The following is a 21,648-nucleotide window of genomic DNA, read 5'->3' as shown; positions in this document are numbered from 1 at the left end:
GAGGAAACCAGACCTGAAAGAGACATGTGTACCCCAGTGTTCATCGCAGCACTGTTTATAATAGCCAGGACATGGAAGCAACCTAGATGCCCATCAGCAGACGAATGGATAAGGAAGCTGTGGTGCATATACACAATGGAATGCTGCTGCTGCTGCTAAGTCACGTCAGTCATGTCCAACTCCGTGTGATCCCATAGACGGCAGCCCCCAGGCTCCCCCATCCCTGGGATTCTCCAGGCAAGAACACTGGAGTGGGTTGCCATTTCCTTCTCCAGTGTGTGAAAGTGAAAAGTGAAAGTGAAGTTGCTCAGTCGTGTCTAACTCTTAGCAACCCCTTGGACCACAGCCTACCAGGCTCCTCCATCCATGGGATTTTCCAGGCAAGAGTACCGGAGTGGGGTGCCATTGCCTTCTCCGATAATGGTATTACTCAGCTGTTAAAAAGAATGCATTTGAATCAGTTCTAATGAGGTGGATGAAACTGGAGCCTATTATACAGAGTAAAGTAAGTCAGAAAGAAAACACCAATACAGTATATTAACACATATATATGGAATTTAGAAAGATAGTAACGATGACCCTATATGTGAGACAGCAAAAGAGACACAGCTGTATAAAACAGTCTTTTGGACTCTGGGAGAAGGCGAGGGGGGGATGATCTGAGAGAATAGTATTGAAACATGTACATTATCATATGTGAAACAGATCGCCAGTCCAGGTTCGATGCATGAGACAGGGTGCTCAGGGCTGGTGCACTGGGATGACACTGAGGGATGGGATAGGGAGGGAGGTCGGTGGGGGGTTCAGGATGGGGAACACATGTACACCCATGGCGGATTCATGTCAATGTATGGCAAAAACCACTACAATATTGTAAAGTAATTAGCCTCCAATTAAAATAAGTAAATTAATTTTAAAAAATAGTTACAACCTGGTGGAGGGAAGGACGATAAGGGTCTGGTTTTTCTGTTCCTGCATTCCAAGACCATCCTTCGTTATTTGCTCTTTTGTCCTTGGGTCACCACACTTATTTCACCTGTTTTTTGTTGTTTTTGATGTAAGGGTGAATTCCTTCTCTGTTACTCAATCGTGTATACCCAATTTTAAATATTGAGAAATACAGGCAATAATTAAGATAGACATAAAATTGGTCATCATCTTATATTTTAGCAATACTTAGTAGTAACAGATTGTAGAAGTTTTATCCATAAATCTTGTATGCTGTGTAGTAAAAATGCTTATGGGGTCCAGATATACTTAGGACTAAATTTGCCAGTTATTTTTTATGGGTTACTAAAACTCTAATCTTAGCTTTCTTATCTGTAGGATAGAGGTAATAATACTTATCTCATGGGTTGGTGCAAGGACTAAATAAAACTGTATTTTTAAAAGCTGTAGTTTTTATACAGTGCTGAGTATTTAATGAGAATGTGTAGTTAATGTTGATAGTCAGGAATCAGGGAGATGATAAGGCAGAAAGAAGCAGACTTGAGTGTGAAGATAGCAGTTTGTAAGTCTTGGGGAAAAGCCACAAATGCTGTGGTGTATCCTTGCTATGGCAGTTTTGGATTAGATCCTCAGTGCTTAGATTTGGTGGCTGTTCTGAAAGCGTCATAGTTGGATTGCATGGGAAGTGCAGATGAGGTGGAGGAACACAGGAACTCATATTGAAGATGTGGATGAATAGGTGTTAGTGTGACATGATAGTAACCATCATAGAAAAGGGAAAAGAGAGCATTAAGGCTGGGGGGAGTGATGTAGGGGTTCACCCGTGCAGCTCTAGGCAGATAAATAATAAACCCATTAGCACAGTCTAAGCTCCAGTGGACCAGTTATTTGGCTGTGGAATTGCTTGTTCTCTGGATAGGAGGGGAACGTGGAATGGTTGATTTTTAGCATGAAAGGGCTTAGCTGAAGGCAAATCGAGGCTCTTTTTTAAACTCTGAGAGCTCTATGAATAATACGATCTAGTCATTTATTCTCCCTTGATGGATTTCTTTATATCATCAAATTACATCGTTTGCTGTTGCTCTGGTTAAAGCTTTTAACTCCGTATCTTGGTTGGGCTAGACATGGTGTGGAAGGTGACTCAAGGTCAGTAATTTGGTGTCTGGCTCCTGGGTCTTCACTCTGTTGTCTTTCTTTAGTAGATAAAAGGGGCCCGTGAGCACTGCAGTCTTCTGAGTGACTTTCATTTATAACTTTAAAAGGGGTTGTCTGAAGACAAAAAATTTCCCAAGGTGAGAGTTTTAATATTCAGAGATACAGCCTGCTTTTGGGAGCCGAATTCTTTTGTTGCTGACAAAAATCAGAAAAGCTCTGGAGTTTGGGGGAAAGATCCTTGTTTTTTAAATTGCTTCTGAAATCACTGTGTTATTATTAAGAAAATGTTCACTTTGTGGATAATGGGGACAAAATTCCCATCCCCTGCCCACCCTGCGCTGGGGGCTCAGTGCTTCCTGATGCTGTAGTCAGGGGCTCTGGGTATTGTCTTTTTGAATGGGGGTCAGACTTTCCAAAATCTCTCTTTCAATTCAACGCAGTCATCCTGTGGTGTATTTTTATTTTATTAAAAAGTGTTTATTTATTTGGCTGCACCATGTCTTAGCTGTGGCACTTGAGTTCTTCAGTCTTTTTTTTTTTTTCTTTTATATTTATTTATTTGGCTACACTGGGTCTTAGTTGCCGGATGCAGGATCTTTGTTGCAACACGCAAATTCTTAGTTGTGGCGTGTGAGATCTAGTTCCCTGACCAGGGATCGAACCTGGACCCCCTGCCTTAGGGGGACAGCACAGAGTCTTAACCATGGACCACCAGGAAAGTCCCCCCGCCTTTTTTTTTAACTTCGTAAAATTCTTTATTTTAGCATTCTTTGAGGTTTCACACTTTTCTGTGGGAATGAGTCATTTAATTCTGTACAAGTTTGCAAGAACATATTGTTGGTCTAAAGTAAGATACTGCTTCCCTTAGCTCATCAGTTGGGAAGGAATTCCACCCAGATGAGCCCTCCTTCCTGGGATCTCTAGGGTTATTGCTCATCTTCTGCTGACTCTGCTCCCCTCCTACTGGAGTTGCTCCTTCCTGGGCTTCTCTCCTTCCACCTTCGCCTGCTCAGTCCTATTTGTCATCATGCCAGGGCATGGCTTTCACCTCCCTGAGTGTTAGCTCACCTATACTCTCTCCCTTGTGGATTCCTGGGAATTTCAATCTTTATTGTAGCATGCGAACTCTTAGTTGTGGCATGTGGGGTCTAGTTCCCTGACCAGGGATCGAACCCAGGCCCCCTGCATTGGGAGCTCAGAGTCTTAGCTGGACCACCAGGAAGTCCCTTGTGGTATATTTTAAAAGTTGCCTCTGTACCACCCACGCCAACCTTCTCTTTTCCCAAAGGGCAGAAATCAGACACTCTCTGACCCCAGGCTTATGTGTGTAATATTGGGAAAGGCATGCCACCAGGACCAAGATTATGGACCATGAAGCAAAATCCTGTCTCACCTTGAAACTTTTCAATATCTCCTGTGGCATAATGCAGAGTTACTTAAGTTTGGCACTACTGACATTTGTGCTGGATAATTCTCTGCTATGGGAGACTGTCCTGCCTGCTGTGGGATGTTTGGCTGCATCTGTGACCTCCACCTCCTGGATGCTTGTAGCCTCTCCTCTGCCCCCAGCTGTGACAACTCAAAGTATCTTTAGACACTGCTAAGTGTTCCCTGGGTCCGGGGTTGGGGCAGAATCACCCTCAGCTGAGAACTCTTTGCATACTAGTTAAAGGCCTGGGCTTGGGAATGAGGCAGGCCTGATAACATGTGACTGTCATTTGTCAGCTGTGTGGCTTTGGGATAGTTAATGGATCTTTTAGGGCTCAGTAACTCCATCTGTAAAACAGGGATAGGATTACCTACTTTATATGTTCGTTCTAAGGGTTGAGAAAAACAGTACCATCATTGACTGTAAGTTCATGAGTCCGATGCACAGCGAGGCCAAGCAGACTGAAAGAACAGAGTTTGGAGCCAAAAAACATTTACCGATGGAGAGGGGACTGACCGAGAAGATGGGAGGTGTAAGTTTGTCTCAGATCCATCTTACTGGCAGGAGGCTTTTAAAGGCAACATTTGGGGTGAGGGTTATGGGGGGTGGGCACATGACTTTCTTCTGATTGGTTGGTGGTGAGGTAGCAGGTGATGTTTCAGGAATGTTCATCATCAGCCTTCTGGTTCCAGCAAGTCCGGGGTCTCCTTGTGTGTGCTTAGCATATAGTCACCATGGTCTACCTGGTGGGGATCTTCATTCCTGCAGAATAGCTCAAAGTCAGGTTGTTCTGTGTAGCTCCCGGAGGAGGAACTGGAACTCTCTTTTATTGCTCAACTATTGTTTCTTGACTGCTTTTCCTTTATTTACGTATTCCGTCACTTCCCTGTTAGTAACTGCTTGAGTTACTTTGAAACTCAGGGAAGGTTTTTTTTTTTTAATAGATGATATGTAGAAGATATTTTTCTACAGATGATAAATGAGGGACAAGAAAAGACTTTTGTGCCCAGGAGAGCCCAGAAGGGTCCTACTTGGTTTCACTATGTGTAATAGCACAGTGCCTGCTAAGGCTCTGCCTTTTTTTTTTTTTTTTTTGCCATTTTGTGCGGCTTGCGAGATCTTAGTTCCCTGACCGGGGGTTGAACCTGCTCCCCCTTGAGCGGAAGCATGAAATCTTAGTCACTGGACCACCAGGGAAGTCCCAAAGCTCTGGCTTTCTTGCCTGTCTTTCCTCCCTAGGTTCCTAGTGTCTTCTTCCTCACCAACTTCTGCTGGCCCTGCTTTTAGATTGCATATATATATGTATTAATATATATGATATAAAAATACTTGGAGAGATATACACTAAAACAGTAACTACAGTCATATCTGGAGGGATGGATTACTGGGGAGACAAAGAAACTCTTACTGTATACATCTGTAATTTGAGAAATGATGTTATAAATGAATATATGCATATGTGCTTGCTAAGTCACTTTAGTCCTGTCTGACTCTTCAGCGCTATAGACTGTAACCTGGCCAGGCTTCTCTGTCCATAGGTTTCTCCTGACAAGAACCCTGGAGTGGGTTCCCATGCCCTCCTCCAGGGGATCTTCCCAACCCAGGGATCAAACCCGCGTCTCTTATGTCTCCTGCTTCCCAGGTGTCTCTAGTGGTAAAAAATCCTCCTGCCTGTCAAATGAATATATGTATTGACTCAGAAACATTTTGAAGTGAAAAATATAGTTTGCAAAATAATATGAAACCTTTTTAATAAAGAAATTCATGTATGCAGAGAAAATAATCTAAACTGTAGAAGAAGGTAAATGCAAGAGTCAATAACAATTACTTTTAGGCAGTAAGATTGTGGATGTTTTCAAATGTTCTTTTAGCTTACCTGTATGCTTCAATTTTGCTGCGACAAACATAGATTGCCTTGAATAAGAAAACGAAAACACACACACATTAGGAAATAAAGTTAGAAGTTAGCTACAGAGCAAATCATCCTTGTTTAGGAAGCAAACTCAGCTTTTTCCTTCAGTGTAGGAAAAAAAACCCCAGTTCTTCCCTACTAGGTCTTTCTTCTCTATGTGTCTCCCTTACCTTCACAGAGAACGCTTCACTTTTGACTCTTCTGGTTACCAAATGCATGGAGATTTTCCCCTACACCAAGCAATTCTCTGTGACACCAACTGGTTGTCCTGCAAGTCAACTCCATTCTGACACTGTCTACTTGGAGATAGCTTCAGATCCCACTGGGTAAGGGTTCAGTCCTGCAGGACTGCTTCCTCCCTTTCCCCACCACTTCAGATGCCATTTGCAAAAGCCCAGGTTGTTATCTGTGTTATGCCCGATGTCTGAATCCCCGAGCGGGAAGAGAGAAGGCTTCCAAGACAATGCAACTCGCATAAGAGGGAAGTTTATTGCTGACTTGAGTCAGGGCTCCTGCTGCACGTCCAGCGCAGTGGTACGGGGTCAGAGAGCGCTGAGCCCAAGCTGTTAGCCAATTTATAAGGTGTGCATAAGCAGTTGGTAGCTGGCTTAAGCAGATTGGTTACATGTTTGCAAAGTAATCTTATTGGCCCAAAACCTTCGCAGGCTTTTTTCAAACTTGCGCGTTCACAGGGCTTTTCAACTTTCCCCTGATAGATTCCCTTTTTCTTACTAGGCGCATGTTGATTGGCTGGCTCCAGGTGGCCTGATAATCATGTTACCCTGGAAAACCAGGCCTACTCCTAATCTAGGCTGCCTGTCATGGCACAGCCTCACAATCTGTACTTCTGACCAAATAGCTATAAATTAGAGGTTCCCATGACTGCCCCCTTTGGGTTTAATTAGTTTGCTAGAGTGAAGCATAGATCCTAGGAAACCGGTTTCCTCACTAGATTTGTTGTTGTTGTTCAGTCGCTAAGTCATGTCTGACTCTTTTGTGACCCCATGGACCATAGCCCACCAGCCTCCTCTGCCCATGGGATTCTCCAGGCTAGAATATTAAAGTGGGTTGCCATTTCCTTTTCCGGGTGATCTTCTTGGACCAGGGATCAAACCCGTGTCTCCCACATTGGCAGGCAGATTCTTTACTACTGAGCCACCAGGGAAGCCCTACTCACTAGATTACTGGTTTATTATAAAAAGATTTATCAGGAACCGCTAGATGGAAGAGATGCGGCGGGCAAGGTATGGATAAGAGAGTCCCCATGCTTTCTGTCAGCCCACCCGCTCTTTCCAAGTCTTCCTGTTCGCCAGCCTGGAAGCTCTCCAAACCTTGTCCTTTCAGTTTTTATGGAGGCTTCATTACATAGGCACTGCTGATTAAATCATGGCCATTGGCAGTTGAATTCAATCTCCATCCCCTCTCCTCTCCCTGAAGTTGAGTGGGGGGGGGGCACTGAAAATTCCTACCCTTTCATTGCTTCATTGGTCTTCCTGGTGACCAGCCCCCACCTCCCCCCAATCATTAAGTTACCTACTGAAAATTGCAAGTGTTAGTCGCTCGTTCGCATCTGACACTTTGTGACCCCATGGACCCTAGCCTGCCAGGCTCCTCTGTCCACGGGATTCTCCAGGCAAGAATACTGGAGTGGGGGAGCCATGACCTCCTCCAGGGGCTCTTCCCAACCCAGGTCTCCTGCATTGCAGGTGGATTCTTTGCTATTCTGAGCCACCAAGGAAGTTACCTAAGGGCATTCCAAAAGTTGCCTCATTAATATAACAAAAGACACCTTAAGTGCTCCAATCAGAGGTAATGCCAAAAGTTTTAGGAGTGTAAGGTGATCTCTCATTGTAGTTTTGATTTGTGTTTATCTAATAACTAACAATGTTAAACATGTTTTCATGTGCCTGTTGGCCATCTGTATTCTTTGGAGAAATGTCTATTCAGGTCTTCTGCCTATTTTTTTTGAGTGGGCTGTTTGTTTTGATGCTGTTAAGAGTCATAAGTTATTTATAAATTTTGGAGACTACTCCCTTATCAGTCACATCATTTGCAAATATTTTCTCCTAATCTTTGGGTAGTCTTTTCAGTTTGTTTATCGTTTCCTTTGCTGTGCAAAAGCTTTTGAATTTAATAGGTCTCATTTGTTTTTGTTTCCATTTAGGTTTTTTATATTGATTTTTGTATAGATTTTGTATTGTGTTTTGTATTGAATCACTTTTTCCAGCACCATTTGGTTGACAGGCTATGATTTCTTCATTGACTTGCCCTTACACCATTGTCTTTTGGACTGTACTTTTGGACTGTGGTGTTGGAGAAGATCTTGAGAGTCTCTTTGACTGCAAGGAGATCCAACCAGTCCATCCTAAAGGAGATCAGTCCTGGTGTTCATTGGAAGAACTGATGTTGAAGCTGAAACTCCAATACTTTGGCCACCTGATGTGAAGAACTGGCTCATTGGAAAAGACCCTGATGCTGGGAAAGATTGAGGGCAGGAGGAGAAGGGGATGAAAGAGGATGAGATGGTTGGATGGCATCACTGACTCAATGGACTTGGGTTTGGTTGGACTCCGGGAGTTGGTGATGGACAGGGAGGCCTGGCGTGCTGCAATCCATGAGGTTGCAAAGAGTCAGACACGACTGAGCGACTGAACTGACTCACTACTCTTGCACTTTTGTCTAAAATCAGCTGACTTATGTAAGCAAGTCTGTTTCTGGATTTTCTATTCTTTTCCATTGAGTTAAATATCTACTTTTTCCCTTCAATATCATTCGCCTTGACTTTTATCTTTAAAATAGTAGATCTTGAATTCAGATAGTTATCAGTCCTACTGTCCCTTTTCTTTGTAAGGTATAGTTCGGGCCGAGGCAGAAAAGGCAGAAAAGGAAAGACGACCTCAGCAGAAGTAGGTTACCTTTATTCAGGCAAGGAGGGGTGACAGTCGGCCTAAGGACCACGCTGATCACCGAGAGGGATCAGGGAGGCTCCATACTTACAGGGAGGTTTGTGGAAGTGATAAGGGAAACTTTAATCAGGCGGGATGTTTTGGGTATTCTTTAGTTGAGATGGCATTTGTAGTTGGGCAGGGGGTGATAAGTCTTCTGGGCAGGTGTAGGGGGTGGAAGGTTTCTGGACAGGGGGTGATAAGTCTCAGATAGATGCAATGGCCTGGAGCATCAGGGCAGGACCTAAAGTTCTGTTTTGTTTTCTCCGAAGTTAGATGATTCAGCAAGGGCCTTTGAGACTGTTGTTTTCTTTTCTAGGCCCAAAGACTCCTTCAAGATTGACTTTACTTTTCTGAACCACTTTTCCGAGTCAGACCCATCTGGGCCGTCCTCCTAGGAGCTGAGTGACGGTGCATCTCTGAGCGTTTGTTGTTGGCGCCGTTCAGTCGTTCAGTCGTCTCTGACTGTGATCCCATGGGCTATAGCCCGCCAGCCCCCTCTCTCCATGGGATTTCCCAGGCCTGAACACTGGAGTGCTACTTTGTTCTTATTTTTCAATATTATTTTGGCTATTCTAATGCTGTTGTAATTGCATGTGATTTTAAAAATCAGCTTATCTGCTTGTACAAAACTTTCTGATGATTTTTTTATTGGATTGTGTTGAATCTATATATCAGTTTGGGAAAGACTTGACATCTTAACAATACTGAATCTTCCAATCTATTTACCTGGTATGTTAAAAAAATATATATATCTATTTATTCAGGTACTTTAAAATTTCTTTTATCATTATTATATATTTAATATTTTCAGCATATAACATATCCTTAATAAGATTTATCTCTGAGTATTGCATGTTTTTTCTGCTATTGTGAGTGACTTTTTACACAATTAAAATTTTAATAGTTCACTGTGAATATATAAAAATATAATAGATATTTTTACATTGACTTTGTATCATGCAGCCTTGCTAAATTCACTTATTAGTTCTATTAGGTTTTTTTCAGTATGTATGTGACAAATTCTTGGGGTTATTTATGTATACAACAACTTTGTCATCTGTGAAAAAAGAATTTTATTTCTTCCTTTCCAACTGTATTCCTGTTATTTATTTTTCTTATTATATCTCCTAGGGTCTTCTGTAAAATGTTAAATAGGATTGGTAAGAGTGGAATTCTTGCCTTGTTCCCTATCTAAAGCACTCTGCCTTTCTCCACTAAGAACATTAACGGTCAGGTTAAAAAAGTTCCTTTATATTTCCAGTTTGCTGAGAGTTTCTATCATGAGAGGTTTTTGAATTTTATTAAAGGCTTTTTCTGCTTCTGTTGAATCAGAAGTATAGTTTTTCTTGAGCCTGTTGATGTGGTGAATTATATTGATTTTCATGTGTTTAATCAGCTTTGCATCAAGAGATAAATTCCAATTGGTCATGATGTATTTTCCTTTTGATTTATTGTTGATTTTATTTACTAAGATCTTAGTGAATGAGGATTTACTTAGGAATGAGGATTTTTTTTCGTCAGTGCTCAAGAGGGATATTGCTCTGTAGCTTTCTTTTCTCCCAATGTCTTTGTCAGGGTATCAGTGTAGTGTTGTACTCATAGAGTGATTTGAGAAATGTTCCTTCCTCTTCATTTTCTGGAAAGCTTTATGTAGAATGATATTATTTTTTCTTTAAATGTTTACTAGAATTCACCTTGGAAGCTGTCTAATTTTCTTTGGGGGAAAGTTTTAAGCTGCCAATTGATTTCTTTAATAGGAATAGTGCCATCCAGGATATCTCCCAGGCTTGCTTAGTTTCTGACAGGAAGTTTGCTATAATTCTCATTTTCTCTATGTAATGTGTGATTTCCCTCTAGCTCCCTTTATTTATTTATTTTTAAATTTGGCTACTATGATACAATTAAAATTGAAATATAATTGATTTATAATATTGTCTTAATTTCAGGTATATAGCATAGTGATTTAGTTTTTTTTTTGTTTTTTTGCTGATTATATTTCATTAAGAGAGTTCCAGAAAAACATCTACTTCTGCTTTATTGACTATGCCAAAGCCTTTGACTGTGTGGATCACAACAAACTGTGGAAAATTCTTAAAGAGATGGGAATACCAGACCACCTTACCTGCCTCCTGAGAAATGTATATGCCTCCTGAGAAATCTGTATGCAAGGAGATCAAACTGTTCAGTCCTAAAGGAAATCAGTCCTGAATATTCATTGGAAGGACTGATGCTGAAGTTGAAACTCTAATACTTTAGCCACTTGACTAAAGAACTGATTCATTGAAAAAGACCCTGATGCTGGGAAAGATTGAAGGCAGGAGGAGAAGGGGACAACAGAGGATGAGATGGTTGGATGGTATCACTGACTCGATGGACATGAGTTTGAGCAAGCTCTGGGAGTTGGTGATGGACAGGGAGGCCTGGCGTGCTGTAGTCCATGGGGTCACAAAGAGTCAGACATGAACTGAGTGACTGAACTGAACTGATATTCCATTGTAGGTTATTACAGGGTATTGAGTATAATTTCCTCTGCTGTACAGTAAATCCTTGTTGCTTATCTATTTTATGTTTAGTAGTTTGAATCTGTTAATCCCATACACCTCATTTGTCTATCCCATTGCCCCCTCCTTGGTAACTATAAATTTGTTTTCTCTGAGTCTGTTGCTGTTTTGTATATAGATTCATTCACTTTTCAGATTCTACATGTAAGTGATATCATATAGTATTTTTTTCTCTGATATATTTCACTAAACACAATATTCTCTAGGTCTATCCACATTACTGCAAATGGCAATATTCCAGTTTTTTAAGTGTCTGAGTAATATTTCATTGTATATTAGCTGCCTTTTAATATTTTCTTTGTATCTTTCATTTCAGGAAGGTTGGACATGGTATACATAGGTATGCTTTGTTTAGTACTTATCCTGCTAAACCACAGGTGTTGGTCATTGGAATATTTATCACTATTATTTCTTTGAACATTTTTCCTCCTCATTTCTTTCTGTCTTCTGGAAAAGAAATGGAATCTGTTTCTGGGATTCATGTGTATGAGACCATTTGACATAGTCCCACAGCTCTTGGATTCCCTGGTCTTATTTTTTTCTTTGTGTTTCAGTTTGAGTAATTTCTGTTGACCTATTGATTCATTCAAATTCACTGACTTTTTCCTTCAGTTATGTCAATTTAGTGATTAGTTGGTTGAAAGCACTCTTTATCTCTGTTACAGTGATATTCATTTCTAGCATTTCCTTTTTTTTTTTCTGCTGAAATCATTCATCTGATCTTGCATGCTATTCACCTTTTCATGATGCACCCCGCCCCTTTCATTGGTTGTGGTCTGAAGCTTGTGAGGTCTTAGTTCCCTGACCAGGGATTGAACCTGGGCTCCCAGCAGTGGAAGTATGGAGTCCTAACTACTGGACTACCAGGGAATTCCCTCTGTGATAGCCTTTAACATAATAATCATAATTATTTAGAATTCCCTGTTAGTTTCCACACCTGTGCCATATATAAGTCTGATTCTGTTGCTTACTTTGTCTTGACAGTTTAAAAATTATTTTTGGTTTGTCGTTTTTTGTATGCCTGGTAGTTTTTGATTGAAACCCAGACCTTTCTTTTTTAAGACTGTAGAATTTTAAGTCAATAGTTTTTATCTTTGGAAATTGGCATGCCTTTCTTTTTGCTAGACCTTTTTAGTGTAGTGGTTGATTCAGTTGAGTCAGGAGTTAAGTGAGGTTTGGGATTTATTTTTTCTGTGGTTACTCTCTGTCTTAGTTTGCTAGGGCTGCCATAAAAAAAAGTACCACAAACTGAATGACTTGAAAAACAGAAATTTTTTATCTCATAGTTGTGGAGGTTAGAAACCCTAAATCAAAATGTCTTCAGAGTTGGTTTCTTCAGAGATGGCTGTCTTCTCTATATTTCTCTTCACATCATCTTCTATGTGTGCCTGTCTCTATAGCCATCCTTCCCCTTTTATAAGGAAATCAACCCTATTGATTTAGGGCTCACCTAAAGGACCTCATTTTAACTTGACTGTGTGAAGAACTTATCTCCAAATAGGGTAATATTCTGAGGTACTAGGGCTCAGGATCCTAACATAGCTTTTTTGTCAGGAAGCGGTTTAACCTATAGCATCGTCTTTGTACCACAGACTTCAGATTCTTCTAGATTTTCTTTGTGTTTAAGGTAAAAGGAACTAACTTGCCAGAGGGTTTTTCTTCATATGTGCTCCACCATAGGCATTAGGTCTTCACTGTCTCCCCCTGTCTGGCAATAGACTGCTAATTATTACTATTTTTAAGTTGGAGTATGAGTGCTTTACAATGTTGTATTAGTTTTGTTACAGTGCATTGAGTCGACTCTATGTATACATATATCCCCTCCCTCTTTTTAAAAAATTTATTTATTTTTTAATTGAAGGATAATTGCTTTACAGAATTTTGTTGTTTTCTACCAAATAGTAACACTGAATCCGCCATAGGTATACATATCTCCTCCCTCTTAAGCCTCCCTCCCACCCCTCTAGGTCATCAGAGCATCCAGCCGAGCTCCCAGCCCTAGACAGCAGCTTCCCACCAGCTATCTGTTTTACACATGGCAGTGTACCTATCTTAGTGCTTCTCTCCCAATTAGCCTCACCTTTCCTTTCCCCCTCTGTGTCCACATGTCTGTTCTGTACCTCTGCACCTCTGTTCCTGCCCTGGAAATAGATGCATCTGTATCATTTTTCTAGATTCCACATACATGTGTTAATACACAATATTTGTTTTTCTTTCTGACTTCAGTTCGTCAGGGCAGAGGAGGGGTCATATCTTCTGTTTTGATTAAGCCTTAGAATCAGATAGGCACTGTGTCCTATCTGGGTGTTGAGGATGAAGTCTTCTATGGATTCTGCTTCCTTCCCACTTAGCTAGAGGAGGTGTCAATGGCCCATGTCTGCTCTTTTCCCCAGGGATAGACATTGTTTTCTGTTCCTTTCCTCAGCTGTGATGGATTTGCACTTGTGCCCTAAACATGATAAGCCCTAACTCCATTCCCACCCCCCACCCCCTTAAAAAAAATTCAAACTCTTTTTTTTCTTTCAGGAGATGTAAAGGTCCTGCTTGAATCTCCAGATAGCACAGCTGTTGGTAGGGCAGGTTGTTGGTCAGTTGTACTAAATAGCCTCTCTCGAATATTCCAAGTACTCCTCAATGCAAGAAAACCGAACTCCTCAGCTACCGAACTCACACCTTCCAATGCACACTGGCATGCAAACACTTGTAGAAGAAGGCATCACAGTTCACCCACTTGTCCAAGGTAGAAACAGGAGATATTCTCAATTTATGCCTTATTTCCACATTCAGTTGATCTTATTCAGTTAGTCCTTTTAAGAATTTTACTAATATATCATCTCTTACATCTTTTCAAAAAATGTTTGGCTTGCGCAGGGCACTCAGGGATCTTAAGTTCCCCAACCAGGGATCGAACAGCTCCCCCTGCAGTGGGAGTGTGAAGTCTTAACCACTGGATCCCCAGTGAAACCCTCTCCTTCCTCTTCTTTACCCCTTCTGGTATCATCTTCAGACATTCAGTCTCTCACCTAAATCCCTGCCATGGTCACCTAACTGACCCTCAATTTCCAATCCATACCCCGTTCATCCATTTTCAAAGAGCAGCGTCTGACAAATAGTGAAAAAAAAAGCGCTGCTTGCTTAGTTGTGTCTGACTCTTTTCAACCGCCTGGACTGTTGTCCACTAGGTTCCTCTGTCTGTGGAATTCTCCAGGCAAGAATACTGGAGTGGGTAGCCTTTCCCTTCTCCAAGGGATCTTCCTGACCCAGGGATGGAGCCTGGGTCTCCTGCATTGCAGGCAAATTCTTTACCATCAGAGCACCAGGGAAGTCCCCTGAAAAACAGTGGTTATTGTTAAAAGTTGAAAAAAAGAAAAGGAACTTTGATGTATTGGTTCGATTGCCTCAAGTTACCCTGATCTTAGTGTCCGAGATGACTGTGTTTTCCATTTGGCCTCCTCTAGATCTTTTCAGTGCTAGGATGGTAGTAGTATCTATATTCTCTACTGAGTAAGAAAAATTATTTAACACTGTTAAATGAATTGTTTTGGTAATTAAAATTTCATATAGAGCTTAAAATTGTGTGCAAGATATTATTCATTCAATCTGTAGACTTCATTTCATGAATAGAAATTCACATACTATGTGTAATGTCAAGATAGCTGTCTCCATGAGCTTGTGGTCTAAATGATAGAAATCACTGTCCCCTCTATGATAAAGTTAAATACAGCCTTCCACTGGTAAATTCTGAAGTGTAAATAAATCTTCCTTCTACAGTGCCCTGGTAATTGCACTCAATGTTAAGCAGATCCCCATCCATATGAGTTAATTACTTAATTGGTCTAAAGCTTTCTTTCTAGCATATTCTTCCAATCAATATTCTAAATTTAGGGACTCCCCTGGTGGTCCAATGGTTAAGAATCCAACTTCCAATGCAGGGGATGCAAATTTGATCCCTGGTCAGGAGCCTAAGATCCCACGTGCTGCGGGGCAACTAAGACCCAAAGCAGGCACATAAATATTAAAAAATACTGTGAAATCTCATCCTACTGCGTACTCTCATTTTAGGATGTATGTGTCTTGCCTGACAAGGTGCTTTTGCTGGTGCTGTTTCTGCTGCTAGTCAGGCATTCTTTCTTTCACGTTTTTGTCTATTGAAATTGTACCCACCTTTCAGTTCAACTTCATCCATAAAATTCTCCCAAGATCCTTTTGAAGAGGCATTTAATATTAACTTCCCTGTTAGACCATAGCGATCTCCAGATCATAAATCATATTTTAATTACCTTCGTGTCCTTTTTCAGTTCTTAACACATCAATTAGCTTATAGTAGGTGCTTAGAATATTTGATCAATGGATGAAAATCGTGGCTAACACTTAGAGTTAACTTACAAAATGAAGGTTACTAGGGAGGCATGGAGTCGGGGTGGCCAAAGATGAGTTGAGATGTGGTCTCTAGTGTTATGTACTCCTCTGTGTTGTTGCATATTCCTACAAATCAAGCAAAAATAATTTTTGTTTTGAAATACATTATAAATAATGTCAACCCTGTATCATTCCCTGAGTGCATGCATGGGATGAAGGAGGGAGACAGGTAGATTGTGAAATTTTGCAAGGTGACTAAGAGGAACAATGCTTATTTATTTATTTAATTTAATATTGACTTTTATTTTTTTGATGAAAACTTTTTCGTTGTTTTGACCGTTGTTTTTTCAATGAAAACTTTTTTATATGTTTTCATATAAAGTATACTCTTTCAGCTATAATGAACTGTACAGTTGATGGGCACTAAGTACCTTCACATTATCGTTCAACTCGTACTGTTATCCATCTCCTGAATTTACCTTCCTAAACTGAATTCTCTCCTCATTAAATAAATCCCCCCCCCCCGCCCCCCCCACTGATTCTATGAATTAGACTATTCTAGGTACCTTGTATAAGTGGAATCAATCAGGATAACAGTGCTCATTTAGATGTAAGTTTTGGTCTGTTTGTTGCATTTCCGGGGTGACCTGGCAAGACTTTAAATATTTGCATGCTGTGTTATGTGGTTGTGGGCAGTATTTACATATACAGTGAATTTCTAGTACTTCAGATAAGAATGCTTGAATATGGTCTCAGGACAAAGCAGAGTTAAGCTGAGTACTGTGTCTGAAGCACAGTTAAGGCTCAATAAATATTTATTAGGGAGGAAGAAGGAAGACAGAAAACAAGCCAAGCCAACCAGCATACTTCTGAATAAACAGAAGCTAGCTACTACGTAAGAACAAGACCCGAATGGAGTCAACAGATATGAAACCATGAGGCAAATGAGATAGTACTCTTATAATTATTATTTTATTAACAATACTGTTGCAACTTAATTTCTTTTTCTCCTTGCACCAGGCACCTCTCATATGTTAACACATTTGTTATTTAGAAGAGCCCTTAATTATAGTTACTGTTAATAATTACTTTGTGGATGAAGAAGTTAAGATTCAGAGAGAGCAGTTTGCCGAATCACACACAGCTAGGAACTGTGGTACCCTGTGCCCTACAGAACATTCAGGGTGTTCTCTAAACCATTCAGGGTGAGACTCTGCCTAGGTGACCTAGATGCCCGACATCCCCAGGCCACACCCCCTCAACTCATCTTTTTCAGCTCTGCTGAGGTGGAAAGTTCCTTGTCCCATCCCCATCCTTCCTCAGGCATGTGTGCCCTTATCTCTTTCTGGTTTTCTGTCCCAGGAGGTTTTCTAAAACCGTGGAAGGACAGTCAGGTTCTTATCTGCTCAGCCCCAAGACGCAAGGGAGCAGTCCTTCGCCAATGGGAAGTGAGAGTTGGTTGACAAATGCACCCTATTCCTGTCCTTCTGAAGGACAACCCTGAAGTGCTTTCCACATGGGTTCTTGGAGCGTGGTATCACGGAGCTCTATTTGACCCACCAGCAAATAGCTTAGTAACCCATTTTTCATGCTTCTCCTTCCCTGTTTTATTTCCACTCTTCCACACTCCTGCTTCCTGCCATCATCTGTACTCAAAACATCATCTGCACTTGTTTCAGGCAAATCCAGTCTAGATACGAGTTAATCAGGCCCGTATGTCACATCGAGGTCCTACTCCTTAGGGTGCCTTAAAGGAACACCAGGGAACTGAATCAGTGAAGCCACCAGTGTCTTTGCTTGAGAATCATACCTTGTATGACAGACAGAGAAAGATGTGTTTTTATTACATTTTTTTTTTTTTTTAGCCACAGCATGCAGGATCGTAGTTCCCTGACCAGGAATGAAACCCAGGCCCCCTGCAATGGAAGCACGGAATCTTAACCAGGGAAGATTTTGCTAAAACACCAGGGAAGTCCCAGAAAGATGTGTTTTTAAAAAGCCCACCTTTTGATGTTCGGGTAGTTAATGTCACATGGAGCTTTCTCATTTCCTATCTATGTTCCTGTGATGGGGATGCATGATATTGATCTCAAGGAAGTGGTTCTTATTTCTAGGAAGTGGGGCTTACATTCTCAAGGGGAGACAGACTGCGCAACAGTTATAAGAAGGCATGGCAAAGACTGAGATGAGAGAAATAAGTCAGGGGAGCTCCCACCCTTGAGGCCCAGAGCAGGTTTCCCAGAATGAGATTGGGTATTTCCAGGCAGAGGTCTGAAAGCCGGGAAGGGTTTGAGGAGGATCTGGGGAGGCCGGGCCAGCTCATGGAGCTCCAGGGCAGGAGGGTGCGCTGAGATGTGAGCAGGGGTAGGTGGCGTGTAGAGCTAAAGATAAGCTGGTGTCCTGGCTGCAGGGACCTTGACTTGCTACAGGGCTTCGTTCCGAGGGTAGTCGGGCATTCGGTATTTGGGTTTGTTTCCTTTATAATGACCACTGCAGTATGTGATATCACTTATATGTGGAATCTAAAAAATACAGCAGATGAGTGAATGTAACATAAAGGAACCAGACTCCCAGATATGGAGAAGAAACTAGTAGGTTACCAGTGGGGAGAGGGGAAGGCTGATAAAGGGGTAGGGGATGGAGAGGTGCAAACTATTAGGTATAAAATAAGATGCAAGGATATATTGTACAACATGGGGAATATAGCCAATATTTTGTAATAACTATAAATGGAGTAAATTGGAGTATATAAATGGATTATATTTAAAAATTGCTAATTATTATATTGTATACCTATGACATATCACATTGTATAGCAACTATAATTCAACTAACTAACTAAATAAAAGCTTAACAAAAGAAAACAAAAAATTTAAGAGGAAATAAGGGCGGCTTCGTGTCCTGCAACCGGGATTTAAATTGATTTTGGATCGCTTCGCTGGTCATACCCACCAGGGAACACAAGGGGGCAGCCTCACACCGGGTTCTCAGGAAAGGCTGCCTGTGTTCGTGGCGGCTGTTCGCGTTCCCCCGCTTTCTGTGCACACTAAGTAAAATTCCAGAGTTTGGTGTGGAAGCGGATTGATGTTTTTCTGTTTCTTTACGAAGGACTCAAGTTAGGGACCAGGGTTCGCTCGGCGGCACATCACAGGAAGTGCACCGTCTTCGCATCTTACTTCCGAGGGTCTTTTGATTGCCGGGAAGAGGCACCCACTCCAAACACAATGCTTCCAAGGACGCTGAGTCGCCGCCCTCTTGATTGCGGGGAAGAGGCACTCACTCCAAACACAATGCGTCCAAGGGTGCTGAGAGTCGCCGCCCTCCCTCTGTTGTCTTCAAGTGTCGTCACAGAACTGCTGTGCGCAAGAAAAAAAAGCCCAGAGCTCTCCTGGAAAGGAGTGGAGTGGATTGCTCCTTTGGGGAAAATTCTCCCTTTGCTTGCGTGACCTCATCCAGGCCCAAGACTTTAAGTGATATCTTTTCCTTAGTAGCTCAGTTGATGAAGAATCCGCCTGCAGTGCTGGAGACTCAGGTTCGATCCTTGGATTGTGAAGATCCCCTGTAGAAGGAGATGGCAACCTGCTCCAGGATTCTTGCCTGGGAAATCCCAATGGACAGAGGAGCCTGGCAGGCTACAGTCACATGGGGTCTCAAGGAGTCCCGCTCGGCTTAGCGCCGAAACCACAACCAAGGAAGGGAACTGTCCGTTGGATGGCTCAGTTCTCAACATCCTCCCAGAATCCCTGATTTGTATATTTCTATTCTGAATTATCTAGCTGGTATCACATAATGGTATCTAGTAGGCATCTCAACTTTGACCAAGAACAGCTATTGCTAACCCTCACGCTTGATTCTTTCCCGTGGCATTTTTTCCTCTTCTCAATGTCAGCCATCACAACTTATCTGATTGCTCAAACCTCAGACCCACCAGTGATTCTTCCCTCCTCTCTTTTCTCACCTCCTCCCACATCCAATCAGTTGATATATGAGTTCTGTTGACTCTCCATCTCCATGGACACCTTCACTCTCCTCTCTCACCTGGTTGCCTGTTACAACTTTCTTACTAGGCTTTCTTGCTGGACTCTGGACTCTACATATATGCCAGGATGATCTTTTAAGGAGAATTGAGATCACTCTTCTGCTTATATTTCCCAGGACTCCTAGGTGTCTCAGCGGCAAAGAATCCGCCTGCCAGTGCAGGAGATGCAGGAGGTGTGGGTTTGATCCCTGGGTCAGGAAGATCCTCTGGAGAAGGAAAAGGCAGCCCACTCCAGTATTCATGCCTGGAGAATCCTATGGACAGAGGAGCCTGGTGGGCAACAGTCCAGGGGGTCACAAAGAGTCAGACACTACTGAGCACATGCACAGAGTCTCTGCTTAAAACCCTCCAGTGGATTCTGTTGCACTTGTAATAAAATCGATATACCCTGTCATGGATGTGCAAAGTCCTGTGTTATCTGCTCATGGCCTGCTACCCACCCCTGCCTCATTGTATACTCCTCTCTTTCTCTTGGTTCTGGATGCCCTGGTCTTCTTGGTGTTGTTAAGCAGCCTTGGGCCTTGGCATGAGCTTTTCATTCCTGCTTGTATGCGTTCCTGTCTGGTCTCTACATAGGTGTCTCTTTGTGTCCTTCAGGTCTCAGCTGGAATGTGACTTCTCAGGGAGAGCGTCTCTGGTTCTTCTACATATAATGGTCACCCAGTCATTCTCCCGTCCCTCTGTTTTCATTCTCTGTAAGCACTGATACTAGATGCATTTCTTTCCTTCCTTCCTTACTGCGTGGTTTATGGGATCTTAGTTTCCCTACTAGGGGTTGAAGCTAGGCCTTGGCAGTGGGTTGAACCCAGCCGAATCCTAACAACTGGACTTCCAGGGAATTCCCTAGATGCATTTTCTTGCTTATTTATTTGTCACTTTATTGTCTATCTTCCTTCACTAGAATGCTAGCTCCATGAGGGGTCGAATATATCTGCTTTGGACATTCAACCTCATCCCGGTGACTCAATAGGGCCTGACACGTGAAAGATGCTCAACAGATGTTTGTTGAATAAAGAAATGATTCAGTGGGTAGAACTTCCACACCTGACCCTGCTGACGGTGGATTGCAGGGTTCTTTACTATTTATTACCTATGTGTTTGGTCTGAGGTGAGACATTTCCTCTCTCTGAGCATCAGTTCCCTCTTCCAGATAAATACTGTTTTGAAAGTGAAAGTGTTAGTCACTCAGTTGTATCTGGCTCTCTGTGACCACATGGACTGTAGCCCTCCAGACTCCTCTGTCCATGGGATTCTCCAGGCAAGAATACTGGAGTGGGTTGCCGTTCCGTTTTCCAGGGGATCTTCCCGACCCAGGATCGAACCTGGGTCTCTTGCGTTGCAGGCGGATTCTTTACCGTCTGAGCCACCAGGGCCTGTGATATGTTTATTCTAATCCACAAGTGTGCTTTTCACCTAGGAACTCCTGAATGGAAAACCCACTTGCTGTCTAAAAGTTTTGAACACCTTGAAGCTAGTGAGAAGCACCGAGACTTCATGATTCCTGTCCGTTCATTTTCATATAAAGAATCAACATTGAAGTTGCCAGGGTTTTTGAAGTCTCCTGTGATGCTGGTTCTGAGTCATGAGCCAGACCAAGCTTTTACCTTCTCAAGACGGTGGTTCTCTGAGTAGATGAGCTGGAGGTCAGACTGCCTTTTCTAGAAGGCTTTTGGTTAGTGATACTTGGTTTGAAATTCCGGACCTGCTATTTTAGAAACAATTTAGGAGCAGGGTGTCCATTCTGTCTTAGTGTATCTTAGATTTTATCCAAGTGAGGCAACAATTACAGACCCAGACTTTTTAGGATGCTAAAGTGCTATTCACAGCTAGCCAGGAAAGGTCACCAGATAAATACTTTGACATCTGCTAAGAAGGGAGATTAGTGAAAGCCTTGACTCTGTGTTCACCTAGATCGTGGGATGTGGGAGCATCTTTATTCCCTTTCAATTCCTTTGTTGCTCTGGGATTCTGATATGCTACTAAGCTTTAATTTCTTGAAAAGGCGTTTCATCAACCCTGTTGACTGTGTGCTGAGATTCCCTCCTCCCTCCCTCTCCTACATTTGGGTCAGCCGGTACCAAAGGAGAAGGTTATCTGGGCTGTTAAACCTTTGACTTGGTGTCTTTTGAAGAGCGCATTTTGCATTTTGTTATGTCAGGATTGTAATTAGATCCGTTAATTAAGGAAAGAATGAACTTTTCCCAAACTCTGCACCTCTTTGAATTTTTGATAAGTTTGCTTAGGTTGCCACTGACCTTTGCTAAGGGGTATGCTACTGCTCATTAATTGGCAAATTT

General features: G+C 42.0%; 1 long non-coding RNA gene and 1 other non-coding gene across 2 annotated transcripts; both read right to left on the bottom strand.

The window, feature by feature from the left end:
- Window positions 1-4,031: 4,031 nt before the first annotated feature.
- On the bottom strand, window positions 4,032-18,607 carry LOC110122761 (uncharacterized). The gene is made up of 4 exons (XR_002309329.2): window positions 18,265-18,607; window positions 15,340-15,438; window positions 5,409-5,446; window positions 4,032-4,294 (listed from the first exon to the last, which is right to left on the bottom strand). It is a non-coding gene; the product is annotated as an uncharacterized lncRNA (long non-coding RNA).
- On the bottom strand, window positions 11,751-11,823 carry TRNAG-UCC (transfer RNA glycine (anticodon UCC)). The gene has a single exon. It is a non-coding gene; the product is annotated as a tRNA-Gly (tRNA).
- Window positions 18,608-21,648: the final 3,041 nt, after the last annotated feature.

This window comes from Odocoileus virginianus, chromosome 20, assembly GCF_023699985.2.
Source record: "Odocoileus virginianus isolate 20LAN1187 ecotype Illinois chromosome 20, Ovbor_1.2, whole genome shotgun sequence".
NCBI classification, from domain to species: Eukaryota; Metazoa; Chordata; class Mammalia; order Artiodactyla; family Cervidae; genus Odocoileus; species Odocoileus virginianus.
The sequence above is the reverse complement of the archived record's forward strand: the minus strand, read 5'-3'. Positions and strand labels throughout refer to the sequence as shown.